The sequence below is a fragment of the Triticum aestivum genome, chromosome 2B (genome assembly GCF_018294505.1).
Source record: "Triticum aestivum cultivar Chinese Spring chromosome 2B, IWGSC CS RefSeq v2.1, whole genome shotgun sequence".
In the NCBI taxonomy this organism is placed as follows: Eukaryota; Viridiplantae; Streptophyta; class Magnoliopsida; order Poales; family Poaceae; genus Triticum; species Triticum aestivum.
In genome coordinates this window covers 65,734,812-65,759,001 of record NC_057798.1, presented here as the reverse complement: position 1 = coordinate 65,759,001, position 24,190 = coordinate 65,734,812, and positions in this window count along the sequence as shown.

The window sequence follows — 24,190 nt, the reverse complement described above, 5'->3', positions numbered from 1 at the left end:
TATTTATTGATTGTCTTCCTTATGAGTGGCGGTCGGGAACGAGCGATGGTCATTTCCTACCAATCTATCCCCCTAGGAGCATGCGCATAGTACTTCATTTCAGTGAGTTATTTATGACTAATGTTGATTCCATGGAATATACACACACTCACCCTTCCACCATTGCTAGCCTCTCTTATACCGCGCAACTTTTGCGGTACCATACACCCACCATATGCCTTCCTCAAAATAGCCACCATACCTACCTATTATGGCATTTCCATAGCCATTCCGAGATATATTGCCATGCAACTTTCCACCGTTCCGTTTATTATGACACGCCTCATCATTGACATATTGCTTTGCATGATCATGTAGTTGACGTCGTATTTGTGGAAAATCCACCGTTCATAATTCTTTCATACATGTCACTCTTGATTCATTGCACATGCCGATACACCGCCGGAGGCATTCACATAGAGTCATATTTTGTTCTAAGCATTGATTTGTAATTTTTCGAGTTGTATGTAAATAGAAGTGTGATGATCATCATTATTAGAGCATTATCCCATGTGAGGAAATAAAAATAAATAAATAAAGAGGCCAAAGAAGCCAAGAAAAAAAGGAGAAAAAGAAATAGAAAAAAGAAAAAAAGAAAGAAAAAATGAGAGAAAAAGAGAGAAGGGGCAATGTTACTATCCTTTTTCCACACTTGTGCTTCAAAGTAGCACCATGATCTTCATGATAGAGAGTCTCCTATTCTGTCACTTTCATATACTAGTGGGAATTTTTCATTATAGAACTTGGCTTGTATATTCCAACGACGGGCTTCCTCAAATGCCCTATGTCTTCATGAGCAAGCAAGTTGGATGCACACTCATTTAGTTTCTTTTTGAGATTTCATATACTCATAGCTCTAGTGCATCCGTTGCATGACAATCCCTACTCACTCACATTGATATCTATTGATGGGCATCTCCATAGCCCGTTGATATGCCTAGTGTTGGGGAACATAGAAATTTTTAAAAAATTTCCTACGCATATGCAAGATCATGGTGATGCATAGCAACGAGAGGGGAGAGTGTCGTCTACGTACCCTCGTAGACCGAAAGCGGAAGCGTTAGCACAACACGGTTGATGTAGTCATACGTCTTCACGGCCCGACCGATCAAGCACCGAAAGCACGGCACCTCCGAGTTCTTGCACACGTACAGCTCGATGACGTCCCTCGAACTCCGATCCAGCCGAGTGTCAAGGGAGAGTTCCGTCAGCACGACAACGTGGTGACGATGATGATGTTCTACCGACACAGGGCTTCACCTAAGCACCGCTACGATATTATCGAGGTGGACTATGGTGGAGGGGGGCACCGCACACGGCTAAGAGATCCAAGGGATCAATTGTTGTGTCTATGGGGTGCCCCCTGCCCCCATATATAAAGGAGCAAGGGGGGAGGCGGCCGGCCTAGGAGGAGGGCGCGCCAAGGGGGGACTCCTCCTTCCCTTGTTGGAGTAGGAGAGAAGGAAAGAGGGGGAGAGGAAGAAGGAAAAGAGGGCTGCACCCCTTGTCCAATTCAGACCAGAGGGGGACTACGTGCCTCCTTCCTTTCGGCCTCTCTCCTCTATTCCCGTATGGCCCAATAAGGCCCATATACTCCCCGGCGAATTCCGTAACTCTCCGGTACTCCGAAAAATACCTGAATCACTCGGAACCTTTCCGAAGTCCGAATATAGTCGTCCAATATATCGATCTTTACGTCTCAACCATTTTGAGACTCCTCGTCATGTTCCCGATCTCATCTGGGACTCTGAACTCCTTCGGTACATCAAAACACATAAACTCATAATATAACTGTCATCTAACTTTAAGCGTGCGGACCCTAGGGGTTCGAGAACAATGTAGACATGACCGAAACACGTTTCCGGTTAATAACCAATAGCGGAACCTGGATGCTCATATTGGCTCCCACATATTCTACGAAGATCTTTATCGGTCAAACCGCATAACAACATATGTTGTTCCCTTTGTCAGGTATGTTACTTGCCCGAGATTTGATCGTCGGTATCTCAATACCTAGTTTAATCTCGTTACCGGCAAGTCTCTTTACTCGTTCCGTAATACATCCTCCCGCAACTAACTAATTAGTTGCAATGCTTGCAAGGCTTATAGTGATGTGCATTACCTACTGAGCCCAAAGATACCTCTCCGACAATCGGAGTGACAAATCCTAATCTCGAAATACGACAACCCAACAAGTACCTTTGGAGACACCTGTAGAGCACCTTTCTAATCACCTAGTTACGTTGTGACGTTTGGTAGCACACAAAGTGTTCCTCCGGAAAACGGGAGTTGCATAATCTCATAGTCACAGGAACATGTATAAGTCGTGAAGAAAGCAGTAGCAACATACTAAACGATCAAGTGCTAAGCTAACGGAATGGGTCAAGTCAATCACATCATTCTCCTAATGATGTGATCCCGTTAATCAAATGACAACTCTTTGTCCATGGCTAGGAAACATAACCATCTTTGATTGATGAGCTAGTCAAGTAGAGGCATACTAGTGACACTCAGTTTGTCTATGTATTCACACATGTATCATGTTTACGGTTAATACAATTATAGCATGAATAATAAACATTTATCATGAAATAAGGAAACAAATAATAACTTTATTATTGCCTCTAGGGCATATTTCCTTCAGTTTCCCACTTGCACTAGAGTCAATAATCTAGTTCACATCTTCATGTGATTCAACACCAATATTCACATCTGCATGTGATTAACACCCATAGTTCACATCGTCATGTGACCAACACCCAAAGGGTTTACTAGAGTCAATAATCTAGTTCACATTGCTATGTGATTAGCACCCAAAGAGTATTAAGGTATGATCATGTTTTGCTCATGAGAGAAGTTTAGTCAATGGGTCTGTCACATTCAGAGCCGTATGTATTTTGCAAATATTCTATGTCTACAATGCTCTGCACGGAGCTACTCTAGCTAATTGCTCCCACTTTCAATATGTATCCAGATTGAGACTTAGAGTCATCTGGATCGGTGTAAAAGCTTGCATCGATGTAACTCTTTACGACGAACTCTTTTATCACCTCCATATTCGAGAAACATCTCCTTAGTCATCACTAAGGATATTCTTGACCGATGTCCAGTGATCTACTCTTAGATCAAAATTGTATTCCTTTGCCAAACTTAGAGCAAGGTATACAATAGGTCTGGTACACAGCATAGCATACTTTATAGAACCTATGACTGAGGCATAGGGAATGACTTTTCATTCTCTTTCTATTTTGTGCCATGGTCGGGTTTTGAGTCTTACTCAACTTCACACCTTTGCATCACAGACAAGAACTCTTTCTTTGACTGTTCCATTTTGAACTACTTCAAAATCTTGTCAAGGTATGTACTCATTGAAAAAACTTATAAGCGTCTTGATCTATCTATATAGATCTTGATGCTTAATATGTAAGCAGCTTCACCGAGGTCTTTTATTGAATTTTTTTATTCAAGTATCCTTTTATGCTATCCAGAAATTCTATATCATTTCCAATCAACAATATGTCGTCCACATATAATATTAGAAATGTTACAGAGCTCCCACTCACTTTCTTGTAAATACAGGCCTTTCCAAAAGTCTGCATAAAACCATATGCTTTGATCAACTTATCAAAGCGTATATTCCAACTCCGAGATGCTTGTACCAGTCCATTAATAGATCGTTGGAGCTTGCACATTTTGTTAGCACCTTTAGGATTGACAAAACCTTCTGGTTGCATCATATACAACTCTTCTTTAAAAAATCCTTTAAGGAATGCAGTTTTGACATCCATTTGCCAGATTTCATAAAATGTGGCAATTGCTAACATGATTCGGACAAACTTAAGCATCGATATGAGTGAGAAAATCTCATCGTATTCAACACCTTGAACTTGTCGAAAACCTTTCGCAACAAGTCGAGCTTAGTAGATAGTAACACTACTATCAGTGTCTGTCTTCCTCTTGAAGATCCATTTATTTAACATGGCCTGCTGATCATCGAGCAAGTCAACCAAAGTCCATACTTTGTTCTCATAGATGGATCCTATCTCAGATTTTATGGCCTCAAGCCATTTCACGGTATCTGGGCTCATCATAGCTTCCTCATAGTTCGTAGGTTCATCATGGTCTAGTAACATGACTTCCAGAACTGGATTGCCGTACCACTCTGGTGCGGATCTTACTCTGGAAGACCTACGAGGTTCTGTAGTAACTTAATCTGAAGTTTCATGATCATCATCATTAGCTTCCTCACTAACTGGTGTAGGAATCACTGGAACTGATTTCTGTGATGAACTACTTTCCAATTCGGGAGAAGGTACAATTACCTTATCAAGCTCTACTTTCCTCCCAGTCACTTCTTTCGAGAGAAACTCCTTCTCTAGAAAGGATCCATCTTAGCAACGAATAACTCGCCCTCGGATCTGTGATAGAATGTGTACCCAATAGTTACCTTTGGGTATTCTATGAAGACACACTTCTCCGATTTGGGTTCGAGCTTATCAGGTTGAAACTTTTTCACATAAGCATTGCAGCCCCAAACTTCAAGAAACGACAACTTTTGGTTTCTTACCAAACCACAGTTCATAAGGTGTCGTCTCAACGGATTTTGATGGTGCCCTATTTAACGTGAATGCAGCTGTCTCTAATGCATAACCCCAAAAGGATAGTGGTAAACCGATAAGAGACATCATAGGTCACACAATATCCAATAAAGTGCTGTTACAACGTTCGGACACTCTATAACATTTGTGGTGTTCAAGGTGGTGTGAACTGTGAAACTATTCCACATTGTTTTATATGAAGGCCAAACTCATAACTCAAATATCCTCCTCCACGATCAAATCATAGAAATTTTATTTTCTTGTTACGATGATTCTCCACTTCACTCTAAAATTCTTTGAGCTTTTCAAATGTTTCAGACTTGTGTTTCATTAAGTAGATATACTCATATCTGCTCAAATCATTTTGTGAAGGTCAGAAAATAACGATACCCGCCACGAGCATCAATACTCATTGGACCGCATACATCAGTATGTATTATTTCCAATAAGTCACTAGCTCGTTCCATTGTTCCGGAGAACGGAGTTTCAGTCATCTTGCCCATAAGGCACGGTTCACAAACATCAAATGATTCATAATCAAGTGATTCCAAATATCCATGTTTATGGAGTTTCTTCATGCGCTTTACACCGATATGACCCAAACGGCAGTGCCACAAATAAGTTGCACTATCATTATCAATTTTGCATCTTTTGGCATCAATATTATGAATATGTGTATCATTACGATCGAGATCCAACAAACTATTTTCATTGGGTGTATGACCATCGAAGGTTTTATTCATATAAACAGAACAACAATTATTCTCTGACTTTAAATGAATAACCGTTTTGCAATAAACATGATCAAATCATATTCATGCTCAACGCAAACGCCAAATAACATTTATTTAGGTTCAACACTAATCTCGAAAGTATAGGGAGTGTGCGATTATGATCATATCAATCTTGGAACCACTTCCAACACACATCATCACTTCACCCTCAACTAGTTTCTATTTATTTTGTAACTCCTGTTTCGAGTTACTAATCTTACCAACCAAACAAGTATCAAATACTCAGGGGCTACTATAAAGACTAGCAAGGTACTCATCAATAACCTGTATATCAAATATACCCTTGTTCACTTTGCCGTCCTTCTTATCCACCAAATTTTCAGGGTATTTCCGTTTCCAGTGACCATTTCCTTTTGCAGTAGAAGCACTCAGTTTCAGGCTTTGGTCCAGCTTTGGGCTTCTTAATGGGAGTGACAACTTGCTTGCCATTCTACTTGAAGTTCCCTTTTTTCCTTTGCCCTTTTCTTGAAACTAGTGATCTTGTCAATCATCAACACTTGATGCTCTTTCTTGATTTTTACCTTCGTCGATTTCAGCATCACGAAGGGCTCGGGAATCGTTTTCGTCATCCCTTGCATTATATTCCATCACGAAGTTCCAGTAACTTGGTGATGGTGACTAGAGAACTCTGCCAATCACTATCTTATCAGGAAGAGTAACTCCCACTTGATTCAAGCGATTGTAGTACTCAGACAATCTAAGCACTTGCTCACTAGTTAAGCAATTCTCCTCCATCTTTTAGGCGAAGTATTTGTCAGAGGTCTCATACCTCTTGACACGGGCATAAGTCTGAAATATCAATTTCATCTCATGGAACATCTAATATGTTCCATGACGTTTCAAAAACGGTTTTTGTAGTCCCGGTTCTAAGCCATAAAGCATGGTGCACAAAACTATCAAGTAGTCATCATATTGAGCTAGCCAAACATTCACAACGTCTGCATCTGCTCCTGCAATAGGTCTGTCACCTAGCGGTGCATCAAGGACATAATTCTTCTGTGCAGCAATGTGGATAAACCTTAGATCACGGATCTAATCCGCATCATTGCTACTAATATCTTTCAACATAGTTTTTCTCTAGAACATATCAAAATAAACATAGGGAAGCAACAATGCGAGCTATTGATCTACAACATAATTTGCAAAATACTACCAGGACTAAGTTCATGATAAATCAAAGTTCAATTAATCATATTACTTAAGAACTCCCACTTAGATAGACATCCCTCTAATCATCTAAGTGATCACATGATCCAAATGAACTAAACCATAACCGATCATCACGTGAGATGGAGTAGTTTTCAATGGTGAACATCACTATGTTGATCATATCTACTATATGATTCACGCTCGGCCTTTCGGTCTCCAGTGTTCCAAGGCCATATCTGCATATGCTAGGCTCATCAAGTTTAACCTGAGTATTCTGTGTGTGCAAAACTGGCTTGCACCCATTGTAGATGGACGTAGAGCTTATCACACCCGATCATCACGTGGTGTCTGGGCATGACGAACTTTGGCAATGGTGCATACTCAGGGAAAACACTTATACCTTGAAATTTAGTGAGAGATCATCTTATAATGCTACCGTCAAACAAAGCAAAATAAGGTGCATAAAGGATAAACATCACATGCAATAAAAAATATGTAACATGATATGGCCATGATCATCTTGCGCCTTTGATCTCCATCTCCAAAGTACAGTCATGATCTCTATTGTCACTGGCACGACACCATGATCTCCATCATCTTGATCTATATCAATGTGTCGTCACATGGTCGTTGTCGGTGTAAAAACCGGCGGATCTCGGGTAGGGGGTCCCGATCTATGCGTCTTAGGCTGATGGTAACAGGAAGCAAGGGACACAATGTTTACCCAGGTTCGGGCCCTCTCGATGGAGGTAAAACCCTACTTCCTGCTTGATTAATATCGAAGATATGAGTAGTACAAGAGTAGATCTACCATGAGATTGTAGAGGCTAAACCCTAAGAGCTAGCCTATGATGGTATGATTGTAATTGTGATCGGCCTTCTAAGGACGATCCTCTCCGGTTTATATAGACACCAGAGAGGGTTAGGGTTTACATGGAGTCGGTTACAAGGAAGGAGATATAATATCCGGACCGCCAAGCTTGTCTTCCACGCAAAGGAGAGTCCCATCTGGACACGGGCCGAAGTCTTGAGTCTTGTATCTTCATGCTTCAATAGTCCGAACGATGTATATAGTACGACTGTCCGGATACCTCCTAATCCAGGACTCCCTTAGTAGCCCCTGAACAAGGCTTCAATGACGATGAGTCCGGCGCGCAGTCTTGTCTTCGGCATTGCAAGGCGGGTTCCTCCTTCCGAATACTCCAATGTACCCATCACGACGAACAGTGTACGACATCTCATCAATGTTGTAGTCCTCGGCTTCAGTGCTTCAATAATGACCATCTTCACGTGTCGAGCGAATGCGAGGAGTCGAGGCATTTTTGCATTTTCCACCCTCGATCCTTCGGGCTAACCGTCTGTTTGAAGAGACGGGGATTCACAGATCCAAACCTCACTCTCCCTCCTTGAGCAAGCATCCAACAGAGCGCCCCGAAAAAACCATTCCAACATGGCTGGTCGTTGCAACTCTTCTGCTCGCTCCCCTTGCCCCAAGACGAGGGATTGGGGAGAGTGTTCAGTTCCTCATAGCCGTTTGGTAAAGTTACAAACCCAAGAGCTTCTCCCACCGGCGTCCGCGATCCCCGTCCGAGCCGGAATAGCCACCTATAACGGCGGAGAACAAGCGGAGAGATCCCCCAATCCGTCTCCAGAGGAGCGAATATGCCTCATTCCGCATCTGTTAAGGGGCGTCGGGTTCCCTATTCATCCATTCCTTCGTGGGCTCCTGGAGTTCTACGGCCTCCAGTTGCACAACTTTACCCCAGCCTCCGTACTACATATAGCAGGGTACGTCGCTCTTTGTGAGCTATTTCTAGGCTGCGAGGCTCATTTCGGTTTGTGGAAGAAGTTGTTCTGTCTTGTCCCCCGCAACCAGGGAGAGTCCCTATGTAAAGTGGGCGGGGCCGAAGTATGGCGTATCGCCGAGACCGGATACCTATCCGGCACTCCCAAGAAGGCACCAGAGAACTGGGCTTCAGAGTGGTTTTATATTGACGATGTCCCCCTTCCGGATCCAGTCCGGACGGGACTCCCCAAGTTCAGTAATGCCTCGCCGAGGGAACGTCTAAGCTGGCACCCCCGAGGCCCCCAAGAAGAGGATACCAGGGAAATACATTTCCTGATGAGAAGGATAAAGTTACTGGCCAAATCCGAACTGACGATAGTCGAGGTCATGGCAATATGCATAATGTGGGGAGTGCAACCGCTTCAATATCGGAGCAATCCCATGTGGCATTACAACGGGACAGACGATGCCACCCTCTATGGCCGTAAGGGTCCGGACTCCGCCACTGCTCTGGCAAGGATATTGTCCGATCTATACAGAGGAGAAGAGGCAGACTTCCTTCATATCAAACCGCAAGATGGATTCTCCATGTACAATCCCCCACACTGGGTAAGTCGTCATTTATTTTCTCGCTTCACTTATCGTGGCGTTCTTTGGTAAGGTTACCTGCCTCGATATTTCCAAGCAGGAACTGAGGAGGGCTGTAGAAGGAATCTCCAGCCCTTCCCCGCAGCCAGAGGACCCCGAAAGGCTCCTGGATCCAGGACTCGAAGAAGACCCAGATGCGGTCGTGGAGCTTGTCGACGGGATATTTTATCGGGCGAGCCGTGACGGCGCCTCTGTAGCTATTACTGCTGATTATCCCGGACTTCTACCTTAGTCGCGTTTAAGCCAAGCCAAAGACTCGATCCTCCGAAGAGGACTCTTTCCTGATGTCACGCCTTATCCCTGATGCGTCGTGTTTTTGCAGAAGTGACGTTCGGAGCGCAGGGCCGAGCCCCTAGGGACCCGTCAGCCACAGGCGTCCGGATTGGGTAGGCTCAAGAGGAAGGCGGTTAGGGCCGACATGCCTCTACAGAGGTAAGGAAACAACCTGTCATGTAATTATTGTTATTTGAAGTATAACAACGCCCTTTACATCCTGGCAGGAAGAGGAGCATCCAGACTATATCCGGGGATCCTGCCAACCATGCCTCCACCAGTCGGGCTCCAGAAACGACTTCGAGAGAGGAGGCGGACATAGGGCCGATGCCGCATAGTCCTCCGACAGAGGACGCAGATATGCTCTCTACCACGAATTCCGAAGTAGAGAGCGCCATGAATCACGGACGTCGACGGGCCGTGCTTCGCAACAACATCTTTTCCGAAGAGGCATTTAATGCTTTCAATTCGGGAGACACATACATCCGAGCTGCTCAAAGCGGGCTCTCCCGGGCGATAGTCCAGTATACCAAAGATATACGGGTAAGAAAGTTTGATGAGCATGTATAGCAGTAGCCCCTAAGACTTGAAACGGTTGGAACAACAGTTTTAAGTATCAATTTATGCGCAGGTTCTTGTAGATAAGAATGAGCAATTGTCTCGGGAGCTAGAGGAGTGCAATATCCAACTGAGGGCCACAGTTGCCAAGCTAGAGGAATCCCAGAAGGCCTCATATGGTAACATTTATCTCAATTGTACGAAAATGCACCAGTTAGCAACTAGCTGGTATGACAAATTTAACAGAAAATTCTGTAGATAACCCCGGAGTAAATCCGGAGGGCGGGAGAGATGACGAGTCACATCTCCAGAGGCAACTAAAGGCCGGCGAGCACATTCTTACGCAAGTTAAGCAGGAGAAGAATGCTCTCCAAGATGCCAATGTTCGGCTGGACGTGGAATTGAAAGACGTTTGTGCGCAGCTGGCAGACTTCGTGAACGAGAACAAAAGGCTTCGCCGCGGCATTTATGATAAGTGCCTAGAAGAACTGTAGCATAGTTCGGCGAGGAAGTGTATTAATAGAGTTTTGCTTGTAAGAATGCTGACAAGTCGCCTTAAGGAGGAGATACCCGCATCTGTAGGCGATTTACTGCAAGACCTCTCACAGCTGCACGAGCGAGGTCGGCAGGCGATGCAGGGCGTAGGGTAGGCCTTGTGGTCGTCAAGCCTCCTGCCAAATGGCATGGGAGAGCTTGTGGACATGCTCGGTGGCGCTTCCGACTGTGGAAGATGTCAGCCTGCCGATAGGGTGCAAGGGAAGCATGGGCTATGGTGAAAACGCACTACACCAAGTTGGACCCGAACCATATGGCCGAAGTCGGACCGGCAGGGCCAGATGGGCAAGAAATTCCCGTGAGGCTGGTATATGACCAGGTGGCGTTAGCCGCGAAGTATTCTCAACAGGATTGTAAGCTAGATAGCCTGTTGGATGGTATAGAGGAGGAATATAGTCAGTCCAAGTGACTGTGTAATTCAATGGACATAAGTAGCCCCTAGCCGGATTAAAATCATTTGTCATGGCGGACCTTTTCGCTTCAGCCCCCGGATCCTATAGTCCGGGGTGTGTCCAAACACCCGCTCGGTTATACAAAACCGGAGTATGCATGGAAACCAGGCATAGGGGTCATAAGTGCTTGAACAGACAAGTACCCAACTAGTTATGTTATATTACATGGATAGTAAGAAACATCTTCCAGGGAGAATTGTTCCGTTAAGGGTTCCTTTCCCTGGGTAAGCATGCGACAAGGCACATGTCCGAACTACGAACCATGGTGCAGGATACAAAACTTCTGGGGATTTATCTTATAATAAACAAAGACATCTTTTGTTCACCGACCGAATATTCTCTTCAGGAAACTAGCTTTCGGCTTCACCCAGTCTGAGGTACACATCCGGCTGAACCGGCAGTAACAATCGTAGAGGTGCACCCCTTATGCCCTAGCCGAATTAACGGGAACGTAGGGCATAAACACAGGAGCCTGGTAACCCAGCTTGGCCGTGTCTTAAGTCATATCGATGCATATAATGGTGAAGAAAAGGCACACATGGAAAATACATGTGTGATGGGAAAAAGCCTTTTAGAGTAAGTTATGTTTAGCTTCCGTATAGGAAGCCCCCAGGTATTGCTTACACACATAGTGCGGCCAGAATAATCCGGAAGTCCGCACTGTATTAAATACTTTGTGTGAAGAGAAAAAGATCGAGAAAGGAAAAAATGGGGGAGCATAATAAAAAAGGGGGAGGTAAGGAGACAAACACTGAGTTCGGCGCTAGGCGTAGAATCTCCGGAGTCTGGCCGCGTTCCATGGGTTCGGCTCGAGTCTGTTATCGGACGCATTACATAAGCGGTACGCTCCTCCGGTGAGAACTTTGTCAATGACGAAGGGACCTTCCCACTTGGGTTTGAGCTTGTCTTTCTTCTTCTCCGGTAAGCGCAGGACGAGCTCGCCAATATTTTTTTGGCCCGCACTTCTCTGCTTTGGTATCGTCGAGCCTGTTGCTGATAGAATGCGGAACGGGCCTTAGCGACATCGCGCTCCTCCTCCAGGGCATCCAAGTTATCCTGCCGATCTAACTCGGCTTCCTTCTCTTCGTACATGCGTACGCGTGGCGAATCATGTATTATGTCGCAAGGTAGTACTGCTTCCGCACCGTACACCATAAAAAATGGTGTGTATTTGGTGGTGCAATTCGGCGTGGTCCGCAGCCCCCAGAGCACGGAGTCGAGCTCCTCGACCCAATGAGTATCCGACTCTGTCAAGGATCGCACTAGTCTGGGTTTGATGCCGCTCATGATGAGACCGTTTGCCCGTTCAACCTGGCCATTTGTTTGAGGATGGTAGATGGAAGCATAGTCGAGCTTAATGCCCATTTTGCCGCACCAAGCTTTCACTTCATTGGCTATGAAATTTGAGCCATTATTGGTGATGATCCTGTGGGGGACACCGTAGCGGTGTACGACCCCGTATATGAAGTCTATTACTGGTCCGGATTCGGCCGTTTTCATTGGTTTGGCTTCTATCCATTTGGTGAACTTGTCTACCATGACCAATAAGTATTTTTTCTTGTGGCTTCCCCCTTTAAGGGGTCCAACCATATCCAGCCCCCAGACCGCGAAGGGCCAAGTTATGGGGATTGTTTGGAGAGCGTTAGGGGGCATATGACTCTGATTGGCAAAGAGCTGGCAACCGACGCAGTGTTGGACAAGGTCCTGTGCGTCTGCTCGGGCCGTCGGCCAATAGAAACATGTACGGAAGGCTTTGCTGGCTAGTGCTCGAGCCACGGCGTGGTGCCCGCCCAGTCCGGCATGGATTTCAGCCAAGAGCTGCCGCCCTTCCTCTTCGGAGATGCACCTTTGGATCACTCCGGTCGCACTATTCTTATTGAGTTCCCCTTCATGGACTTTGTAAGCTTTAGAACGCCGGACGATGCAGCGTGCTTCATTTTGGTCTTAGGGGAGCTCCTGCCGATTTAGGTAGGATAAGAAAGGCTCAGTCCACAGGGCAATGACAACCATTATTTCGTGGGCTGACGATGTTATTTCAGTGGTAGAGCCTCCGATTATGTCTGATAGTTCGGAATCTGGGGATGTGTTCGGATCTGTGCTGGTATTGCCGAACTCCCCTTCCTATACCACGGATGGCTTGAAGAGCCTCTCCAAGAATATGTTAGGTGGGACAGGGTCGCGTTTAGCGCTGATGCAGGCAAGGACATCTGCCGCTTGATTGTTTTCTCGAGCCACATGGTGAAATTCGAGCCCCTCGAACCGAGCTGACATTTTAAGGACGGCATTACGGTAGGCCGCCATTTTCGAATCCTTGGCATCAAAGTCTTCGTTTATTTGGGATATTGCGAGGTTTGAATCCCCGCGCACCTCTAGGCGTTGAATGCCCATAGAGACTGCCATGCGAAGACCGTGCAACAGAGCCTCGTATTCGGCTGCATTATTGGAGTCTGTGTATAATATTTGGAGGACATATTGGACCGTGTCTCTGGTGGGAGATGTCAGGACTACGCCTGCTCCCAATCCGGCCAGCATTTTAGAGCCGTCGAAGTGCATGATCCAGTTAGAGTATGCGCCGTACTCTTTAGGGAGTTCGGCTTCCGCCATTCGGCGACGAAGTCAGCTAATACTTGCGACTTGATAGCCCGCCGAGGCTTGTATATTATGTCGAACGGAAGGAGCTTGATGGCCCATTTAGCAATCCGACCTGTGGCATCGCGGTTACTTATTATATCGTTTAGTGGTACTTCGGAGGCCACCGTGATCGAACACTCTTGAAAGTAGTGCCGTAGCTTTCGGGATGCCATGAAGACCGCGTATGCTATTTTTTGATAGTGTGGGTATCGGGATTTGCATGGGGTGAGGACCATGGATACATAATAAACCGGCTTCTATAGCGGGAATTTGTATCCGTCAACCTCTCGTTCGACGAAGAGTACTGCACTTACAACTTGATGGGTTGCAGCTATGTACAGCAGCATAGGTTCGACGATATTTGGCGCTGTCAGGACTGGATTATTGGCCAATAAGGTCTTTATTTCATCAAGTTTGGCCGCGGCTGCATCTGTCCACATGAAGTGTTCGGTGCACCGAAGAAGGCGGTAAAAAGGCAATGCCTTTTCTCCTAACCTGGAGATAAAGCGGCTCAAAGCAGCCACGCATCCAGCTAGTTTCTGGATGTGTTTGAGGTCTGTTGGTATAGCCAACTGCGACAAAGCACGGATTTTTGCCGGGTTAGCTTCAATTCCTCTATTGGAAACGATGAAGCCCAGCAGTTTTCCAGAGGGTACGCCGAAAACGCATTTCTCTGGATTCAGCTTGATGTTGTATGTTCGGAGGTTGTCGAACGTAAGCCTCAAGTCATCTATTAGGGTTTCGACGTGTCTTGTTTTTATGACTACGTCGTCCACGTATGCCTCCACTGTTTTGCCGATTTGCTTTTCCAGGCATGTTTGAATTATGCGTTGGTAGGTTGCGCCGGCATTCTTAAGCCCGAAATGCATAGTGTTGAAGCAAAAAGGGCCATATGGCATTATGAAAGCTGTTGCAGCTTGGTCGGACTCTACCATCTTTATTTGATGGTATCCGGAGTAGGCGTCGAGGAAACACAGTGAGTCGTGTCCTGCTGTGGCATCGATGATTTGATCGATGCGAGGGAGGGGAAAGGGATCCTTGGGGCAAGCCTTGTTAAGGTCTTTGAAGTCGACGCACAGGCGCCAGGATTTGTCCTTCTTTGGTACCATTATCAAGTTCGCCAGCCAATCCGGATGTTTGATATCTTTGATGAATCCGGCCTCAAGTAGCTTGGCTAGATCCTCCCCCATGGCTTGCCGTTTGGGCTCTGAAAATCGCCTTGGGGTCTGTTTGACAGGTTTGTATCCTTTTAGTATGTTAAGGCTGTGTTTGGACAATTCACGTGGGATGCCCGGCATGTCCGATGGGTGCCAGGCGAAAATGTCCCAATTCTCGTGTAAGAAGTCTCGTAGTGTGGCGTCTATAGCGAGGCTCAACTGTGTCCCGATGGAAGTTGTCTTCGTGGGGTCCGTTGGGTGGACTTGGAATTTGACTATCTCATCTGTGGGTTTAAATGAGGTGGACTTGGGTCGTTTGTCGAGTATCACGTCGTCCCTATCCACGGTGGCGCGCAACATTGTTAATTCTTCTGCTGCTAGGGCTTCGGACAGTGCTTCCAAGGCTAGTGCTGTGGTTTTGTTTTCGACGCGGAGTGCGACGTTCGGATCACTAGCTAGAGTGATGATTCCATTGGTTCCGCGCATTTTAAGCTTCATGTACCCGTAATGGGGTATAGCTTGACAGGTTGCAAACGCGTCCCGCCCTAGAAGGGCGTGGTATCCGCTGCTAAAAGGAGACACTTGGAATGTGATTTCTTCGGACCTGTAATTCTCTGGGGTGCCGAATACCACATCGAGTGTGATTTTTCCCGCACACCGTGCCTCCCGACTGGGGATAATTCCCCTAAAGGTTGTGCCGCTTTGTTCAATGTGGCTTTTATCAATTTCCATCTTCTTGAGTGTTTCTTCGTAGATCAGGTTTAATCCGCTTTCGCCGTCCATGAGTACTTTAGTGAGCCGAAAGTCATCCACTATTGGGCTAAGGACCAAAGCAGCTGGTGCCCGGATGGTCTGGAATTTGGGTTCGTCACTGGCATTGAAAGTTATAGCAGTGTCGTTTCATGGATTTACTTTTGCCACATGGCAGATTTCAGCAGAGCTTCGATGAGCTCGCTTGCGCCTATTATTTGAGGCGAAGGTCTCGAAGACTGTTAGTACTGTATTGTGTTCCTTGGCGGGATGTTGTTCTGCTTTATGTCTCTCGAGGAGATCCTCGCCACTTTTAGCTACCTGCCGGAGTATCCAACATGCCCTAAGGCTATGGGTTGGTGTTGCATCCGGCGTACTGTGAAGCTTACATGGCCCATTGAGCCATTCTTCCAATACGGTTCCACGCCCTGGGGTGGGCTTTGGTTTCTTGGGAATTGAATTGGCCGTCTTACGAGAGTTCGGCCGTTTAGTTCGGACAAAGGTTCTGGTGAGGGCCGTACTATCCCAAAATTCTGTTTGGGTCTTCCAGGCGCTTTCCATCACACAGTACTTCTGTACTATGGTTGCCAAGTCCGCAAAGTGTACTATGTCATGGCGACCTATAGCATTAAGGAGTCCTTTGTTCGTGCAGTTTTTGCAGAAAAGTGAGACTACGTCCTCCTTGTGGCAGTCCTCGATCTTGTTAAGCGCTAGGAGGAATCTGGCCCAGTAACGGTGTACCGTCTCCAGGGGCTCTTGCCTGATGCGGGAGAGATGGTCTAAGTCCGAGTGAGGGTCGTTGGCTGAGTCCGGATTTTGATCTGATCTGACACCCGGGGGCACGGAAGGTTCCGAGCCCGACAGTTCGGGGTCCAGAGTATCACCCAATCTCTTCAGCCCGATGCCCGATTCTAAGTCCGGGACTCGGGTCATGTCTTCCTTTGAGTAGGTGTTTGGCTTACTGAGTTCGGTGATCCAGACATAATTCTTCCTCAAAGTTGAGGGGCGACCCGTGTGTGGTTCCTCCACTAACGCTATCTCATGGGTGGCCGGCGGGGATCTAATGTCCCTCTGGTCGGGTTTAAGCCCAATCCGGTCATAGTCCGTAGCGACTCCCAAAGCGGTGATGCGATCCAAGAGCTCATTAAGAGAGGAGAGCTCTATCGGATCCATCTGTTCGGCAAGCTCCAAATTGATGCGAAGGTTATGCGTGATGACCCGAGAGGCCATCATTGGCGCGACAGCCAATGGGGCGGCCATAATGAAGCCGCCAAGTCGGAGAATCTGGCCTACAGCCAGCGTTCCTCCAGAGATGATGTCGTCCTTGACAACGAGACGAGCCATCAAGCCTTGCAGCAACGACACAGAGGAACTCTCAATGAAAGCACCAATGTCGGTGTCAAAACCGGCGGATCTCGGGTAGGGAGTCCCGATCTGTGCGTCTTAGGCTGATGGTAACAGGAAGCAAGGGACACAATGTTTACCCAGATTCGGGATCTCTCGATGGAGGGAAAACCCTACTTCCTGCTTGATTAATATTGAAGATATGAGTAGTACAAGAGTAGATCTACCACGAGATCGTAGAGGCTAAACCCTAAGAGCTAGCCTATGATGGTATGATTGTAATTGTGATCGGCCTTCTAAGGACCATCCTCTTCGGTTTATATAGACACCGGAGAGGGTTAGGGTTTACATGGAGTCGGTTACAAGGAAGGAAATATAATATCCGGATCGCCAAGCTTGTCTTCCACGCAAAGGAGAGTCACATCCGGACACGGGCCGAAGTCTTGAGTCTTGTATCTTCACGCTTCAATAGTCCGAACAATGTATATAGTCCGGCTGTCCGGATACCCCCTAATCCAGGACTCCCTCGGTCGTCTCGCCAACTATTGCTATTGCAACTATTGCTATCGCATAGCGATAAAGTAAAGCAATTATTTGGTGCTTGCATCTTATGCAATAAAGAGATAACCATAAGGTTTCTGCCAGTTGCCGATAACTTCAACAAAACATGATCATCTCATACAACAACTTATATCTCATCACGTGATGACCATATCACATCACAACATGTCCTGCAAAAACAAGTTAGACGTCCTCTACTTTGTTGTTGCAAGTTTTACGTGGCTGCTACGGGCTGAGCAAGAACCGTTCTTACCTACGCATCAAAACCACAACGATAGTTCGTCAAGTTAGTGTTGTTTTAACCTTCTCAAGGACCGTTGGAGAAACTGACACCCACCAGTCACCTGTGTGCAAAGCACGGCGGTAAAACCAATCTCGCGTAAGCGTACGCGTAATGTCAGTCCGGGCTGTTTCATCCAACAATACCGCCGAACCAAAGTATGACATGCTGGTAAGCAGTATGACTTGTATCGCCCACAACTCACTTGTGTTCTACTCGTGCATATAACATCTATGCATAAAACCAGGCTCGGATGCCACTGTTGGGGAACATAGTAATTTCAAAAAAATTCCTACACACACGCAAGATCATAGTGATGCATAGCAACGAGAGGGGAGAGTGTCGTCTACGTATCCTCATAGACCGAAAGCGGAAGCGTTAGCACAACGCGGTTGATGTAGTCGTATGTCTTCGCGACCCGACCGATCAAGCACCGAAAGCACGGCACCTCCGAGTTCTTGCACACGTACAACTCGATGACGTCCCTCGAACTCCGATCCAGCCGAGTGTCGAGGGAGAGTTCCGTCAGCACGACGACGTGGTGACGATGATGATGTTCTACCGACACAGGGCTTCGCCTAAGCACCGCTACGATATTATCGAGGTGGACTATGGTGGAGTGGGGCACCGCACACGGCTAAGAGATCCAAGGGATCAATTGTTGTGTCTATGGGGTGCCCCCCTGCCCCCGTATATAAAGGAGCAAGGGGGGAGGCGGCCGGCCTGGGAGGAGGCGCGCCAAGGGGGGAGTCCTACTCCCACCGGGAGTAGGACTCCTCCTTCCCTTGTTGGGGTAGGAGAGAAGGAAAGAGGGGGAGAGGAAGAAAGAAAAGGGGGCTGCACCCCTTGTCCAATTCGGACCAGAGGGGGGCTGCGCGCCTCCTTCCTTTCGGCCTCTCTCCTCTATTCCCGTATGGCCCAATAAGGCCCATATACTCCCCGGCGAATTCCCGTAACTCTCCGGTACTCCGAAAAATACCGAACCACTCGGAACCTTTCCGAAGTCCGAAATCGTCCAATATATCGATCTTTACGTCTCGACCATTTCGAGACTCCTCGTCATGTCCCCGATCTCATCTGGGACTCCGAACTCCTTCGGTACATCAAAACATATAAACTCATAATATAACTATCATCTAACTTTAAGCGTGCGGACCCTACGGGTTCGAGAACAATGTAGACATGACCGAAAAACGTTTCCGGTCAATAACCAGTAGTGGAACCTGGATGCTCATATTGGCTCCCACATATTCTACGAAGATCTTTATCGGTCAAACCGCATAACAACATACGTTGTTCCCTTTGTCATCGATATCTTACTTGCCCGAGATTTGATCGTCGTATCTCAATACCTAGTTCAATCTCGTTGCCGGCAAGTCTCTTTACTCGTTTCGTAATACGTCATCCTGCAACTAACTAATTAGTTGCAATGCTTGCAAGGCTTATAGTGATGTGCATTACCGAGTGGGCCCAGAGATACCTCTCCGACAATCAGAGTGACAAATCCTAATCTCGAAATACGCCAACCCAACAAGTACCTTTGGAGACACCTGTAGAGCACCTTTATAATCACCCAGTTATGTTGTGACGTTTGGTAGCACACAAAGTGTTCCTCCGGTAAACGGGAGTTGCATAATCTCATAGTCACAGGAACATGTATAAGTCATGAAGAAAGCAGTAGCAACATACTAAACGATCAAGTGCTAAGCTAACGGAATGGGTCAAGTCAATCACATCATTCTCCTAATGATGTGATCCCGTCAATCAAATGACAACTCTTTGTCCATGGCTAGGAAACATAACCATCTTCGATTAATGAGCTAGTCAAGTAGAGGCATACTAGTGACACCGAGTTTGTCTATGTATTCACACATGTATCATGTTTCCGGTTAATACAATTCTAGCATGAATAATAAACATTTATCATGAAATAAGGAAATAAATAATAACTTTATTATTGCCTCTAGGGCATATTTCCTTCACCTAGTTGATGTGAGACTATCTCCCTCTTTTTGTCTTCTCCACAACCACCATATTCTCTTCCACCATAGTGCTATGTCCATGGCTCACGCTCATGTATTGCGTGAAAGTTGAAAAGGTTTGAGAACATCAAAGTATGAAACAATTGATTGGCTTGTCATTGTGGTTGTGCATGATTTGAGTATTTTGTGTGATGAAGATGGAGCATATCCAGACTATGTGATTTTGTAGGGATAAGCTTTCTTTGGCCATGTTATTTTGAGAAGACATAATTGCCTTGTTAGTATGCTTGAAGTATTATTGTTTTTATGTCAATATTAAACTTTTATTTTGAATCTTTCGGATCTGAACATTCATTCCACAATAAATAAAATTACATGGATAAATATGTTAGGTAGCATTCCACATCAAAAATTCTGTTTTTATCATTTACCTACTCAAGATGAGCAGGAATTAAGCTTGGGGATGCTTGATACGTCTCCAATGTATCGATAATTTTTTATTGTTCCATGCTATTATATTATCCATGTTGGATGTTTTATATGCATTTATATGCTATTTTATATGATTTTTGGACTAACCTATTAACCTAGAGCCCAGTGCCATTTTCTGTTTTCTTCCTTCTTTTTGACTTTTACACAAAAGGAATAACAAATGGAGTCCAAACGAGCTGAAAATTTATAGTGGTTTTTTATGGACCAGAAGAAGCCCCCGAAGCAAAAGAGTTGGGACAGAAGAGTCCCAAGTCAACCACGAGGGTGGAGGGAGCGCCCCCCTACCTCGTGGCTAACTCGGGGACCCTCCTGATGTGAAACCAACGCAAAAAATCCTATAAATACAGAAACCCCCAAAAAGAAACCTAGATCGGTAGTTTCGCTGTCGCAAGCCTCTGTAGCCACGAAGAACCAATCGGGACATGTTCCGGCACCCTGCCGGAGGGGGGAATCATCACTGGTGGCCATCTTCATCATCCCGACGCTCTCCATGACAAGGAGGGAGTAGTTCACCCTCGGGGTTGAGGATATGTACTAGTATCTATGTGTTCGATCTCTCTCTCTCTCTCTCTCTCTCATGTTCTTGACTTGGCACGATCTTGATGTACCGCGAGCTTTGCTATTATAGTTGGATCTTATGATGTTTCTCCCCCTCTACCTTCTTGTAATGGATTGAGTTTTCCCTTTGAAGTTATCTTATCAGATTGAGTCTTTAAGGATTTGAGAACACTTGATGTATGTCTTGCATGGGATACCCATGGTGACAATGGGGTATTCTATTTATTCACTTGATGTATGTATTGGTGATCAACTTGCAGGTTCTGTGACGTTGTGAACTTATGCATAGGGGTTGGCACACGCTTTCGTCTTAACTCTCCGGTAGAAACTTTGGGGCACTCTTTGAAGTTCTTTGTGTTGGTTTGAATAGATGAGTCTTAGATTGTGTGATGCATATTATATAATCAAACCCGCGGATACTTGAGGTGACATTGGAGTATCTAGGTGATATTAGGGTTTTGGTTGATGTGTGTCTTACGGTTTTATTTTACTACGAACTCTAGGGTTGTTTGTGATACTTATAGGAATAGCCCAATGGATTGATCGGAAAGAATAACTTTGAGGTGGTTTCGTACCCTACAATGATATCTCCGTTTGTTCTCCGCTATTAGTGACTTTGGAGTGACTCTTTGTTGCACATTGAGGGATTGTTATATGATCTAACTATGTTATCATTGTTGAGAGAACTTACACTAGTGAAAGTATGAACCCTAGGCCTTGGTTCGAAGCATTGCAATACCGTTTTCGCTCACTTTTACCACTTGTTACCTTGCTGTTTTTATATTTTCATATTACAAAAACCCATATCTACCATCCATATTACGCTTCTATCACCATCTCTTCACCGAACTAGTGCACCTATACAATTTACCATTGTATTGGGTGTGTTGAGGTCACAAGAGACTCTTTGTTATTTGGTTGCAGGGTTGTTTGAGAGAGACCATTGTCATCCTACGCCTCCCACGGATTGATAAACCTTAGGTCATTCACTTGAGGGATATTTTCTACTTTCTACAAACCTCTGCACTTGGAGGCCCAACAATGTCTACAAGAAGAAGGTTTCGTAGTAGACATCAACTTCGTCTTCTATGGCCTTAGGGCATGGAGGCAGTCACGTGCTCTTGCCGGTGGGAGGGCTCCTGCTTCGTTTTTGGAGGTTTTTCTATGCACGTTTAGGGTTTGTGTTTTGCTTCGAAAGACAAGACGACGGCGACTTTCTGAAGTTGGAATAAGGTTCTCCCTGCCTAGTCCCCATTCTGGTGATGCGTCTAGCATCATCGGAGGGCGTGTGCAGATGTGTCTAGTGGTGGAGCTACGGGGGGACGAGCGCCCCCCCCCCCTCCAACGGCCGCGTCGTACAGAAAGTACCATGATCTACGCCAACTAAATTAGGCTACGTCAAACAAATCTGGCGCTAATTAGGCTACGTCAAACAAATCTACGGCGGGCTCAAGGCTTAAAGCCCAGGAGTTTCCTAGTTGAAGCCCATATGTACTTGTTGGTCAGCCCGGGAAAACAAACACAACAAGGTAGTTTCAGATCTCCTGGAAGTTCGACAATGGCATCTGTACAAGTGTACAACTGATCCACAATGGAGCCGATGGTAGAATAATCCTGCGGTAAGTCTCCTTTGATTCCTTTGTTGATTTATACTGTAGAATACAACTGATGAACTGATCGGCTTCTGGCTCAAGGCTAAAACTTTTTTGCTTGAGAGGGTAGCAATTTCTTGTTTTATTCTCAATAATAGGTACTGTAAATTAGGTTTGCGCAGATTTTACCATCTGAGCTGTAAGTTTCATCCTTAGGACAACATAGCTGATACACAAACTACCAATCAAATATTCTAGCACGAGTAAAATTTACAACAAGCTAGAATTGCCATATAGGATTATCGACTTTGTTCTGCGTTTTGGGTGTAAGAGCCACATTCAAACTAAAGAATAAAAATATAATTTTCTAATTGAAAAATGCATGTTATCTTGTGTTCCTCTATGTAAGGTCATTGTCAGGAAAAAATATTATATGTTCGGTGTCTTCTTCGCCCTCCCTATCGTCAAATCCTGGCTCCGCCCCTGGATGTGTCGAAGGCGGATCTCGCGGGATTCGGTCGGCGTTTGTCTTCGGTGGACCCACATATGGCGTTCGTTAGTTTGTGTTCATGTGTCTTCAGATTGGATACTTCTGTTCTACGATTCTCTTCATCGACGGCGATTGTTGTTCTGGTGTGTTGGTCCTTTTGGGCCTTAGCACGACGACTTCCCAACTGTTTACTACAACAAGGTTTGCCCGGGTCCAACGAGGGAGGGTCGATGATGGTGACACGTCTTCGGCTCGCTCCAGTGATTGTAGTCGTCACTAGGTGATCTATGGACTTGGATGTAATTTTTATCTCTAGTGTTCTGTGTACTGCTTTGAAAGATGATGAATAGATTGGAAGTATATCCCTAAAAAAATCCCACCTGCTACAAGTAAAAAGGCAGTTACCGATCTATTCAGCAAGGGAGAAGATCACTGGAGTTTCCAGTGGCTGGATGTGCGGCAAAAACGACGTTTGTCGTTATGTGTAAGATGTTCCAACTCTTTCCTAAATCGACTGTATATAGACTCGTTTAAAGATGTTTGTTCACTCGTTTCTCCTGGTCTCACAGTTAATTGTAAGATTCTCGGTGCATGTCAGATAGTTCCTGAACATTTAACAATACAAACGACTCAACTTATACACTAGAAGTTTATAGAAATATGCCTAATAATCTTACACTAGAAATCACTATTAAGATATATTTGTGAGATCATATGATTTGCAGGTCTCTATCATAATGTTTAAAAATATTAAAATATACATAAACATTCATGCTATACACTTTATGCGATTGTTGAAAATAATTCAAGCGGATTTTATTACAAAATACAATTTAAATTTAGCACAATTCAAGTGTATCTTTCTTTTGCAATGACACACACTTCAATTGGATGAAAAAAACACAATACTTGGTCTATTACGCTAACTAATAAAATAATAATCATTAATTATGTAACATTTTTTTGTTTTGAAATGAACATAATAAAATGTTTTATACAAAAGTACAAAAGTTCGATATAAATTATATCAGAGTTATTATAACTGAAAACCGTCTCACTCCCTAAAGTCTCGAGCATATCGCATTTCTATAAATTCAGGGACTCATAACCACCATACTACGAATAAATGTTCATTACATCCAGAGAAGCACTAGTCACTATGAATAGAGCTCCATGTAAGCTATGATAACATTTCGTTGTATTGCTTCGTATTTAATTTTTTATTAAAGTAGTTGTGGTGGGACCCACATTTAAAATAATCAGTGCGTGAAAATAAGTAATTTTCACCCCGGTCGACCGAGCGAGCTAGAATTTTCCAGTGTCTCTACCGCACCCCACCAGCCACCGCTCACCCTACCGACGTAAGATTTTCCCCTTGCGTTGTAATTTTACGCTGAATCGCTCCAAATCCGGTTAGGAGCCATCAGTTTGTGGTAGAGAAACCCACTCCGCCCTAATCAGGCGATTCGAGCGATTTCCAGTTTAATGGCAAACAATATGC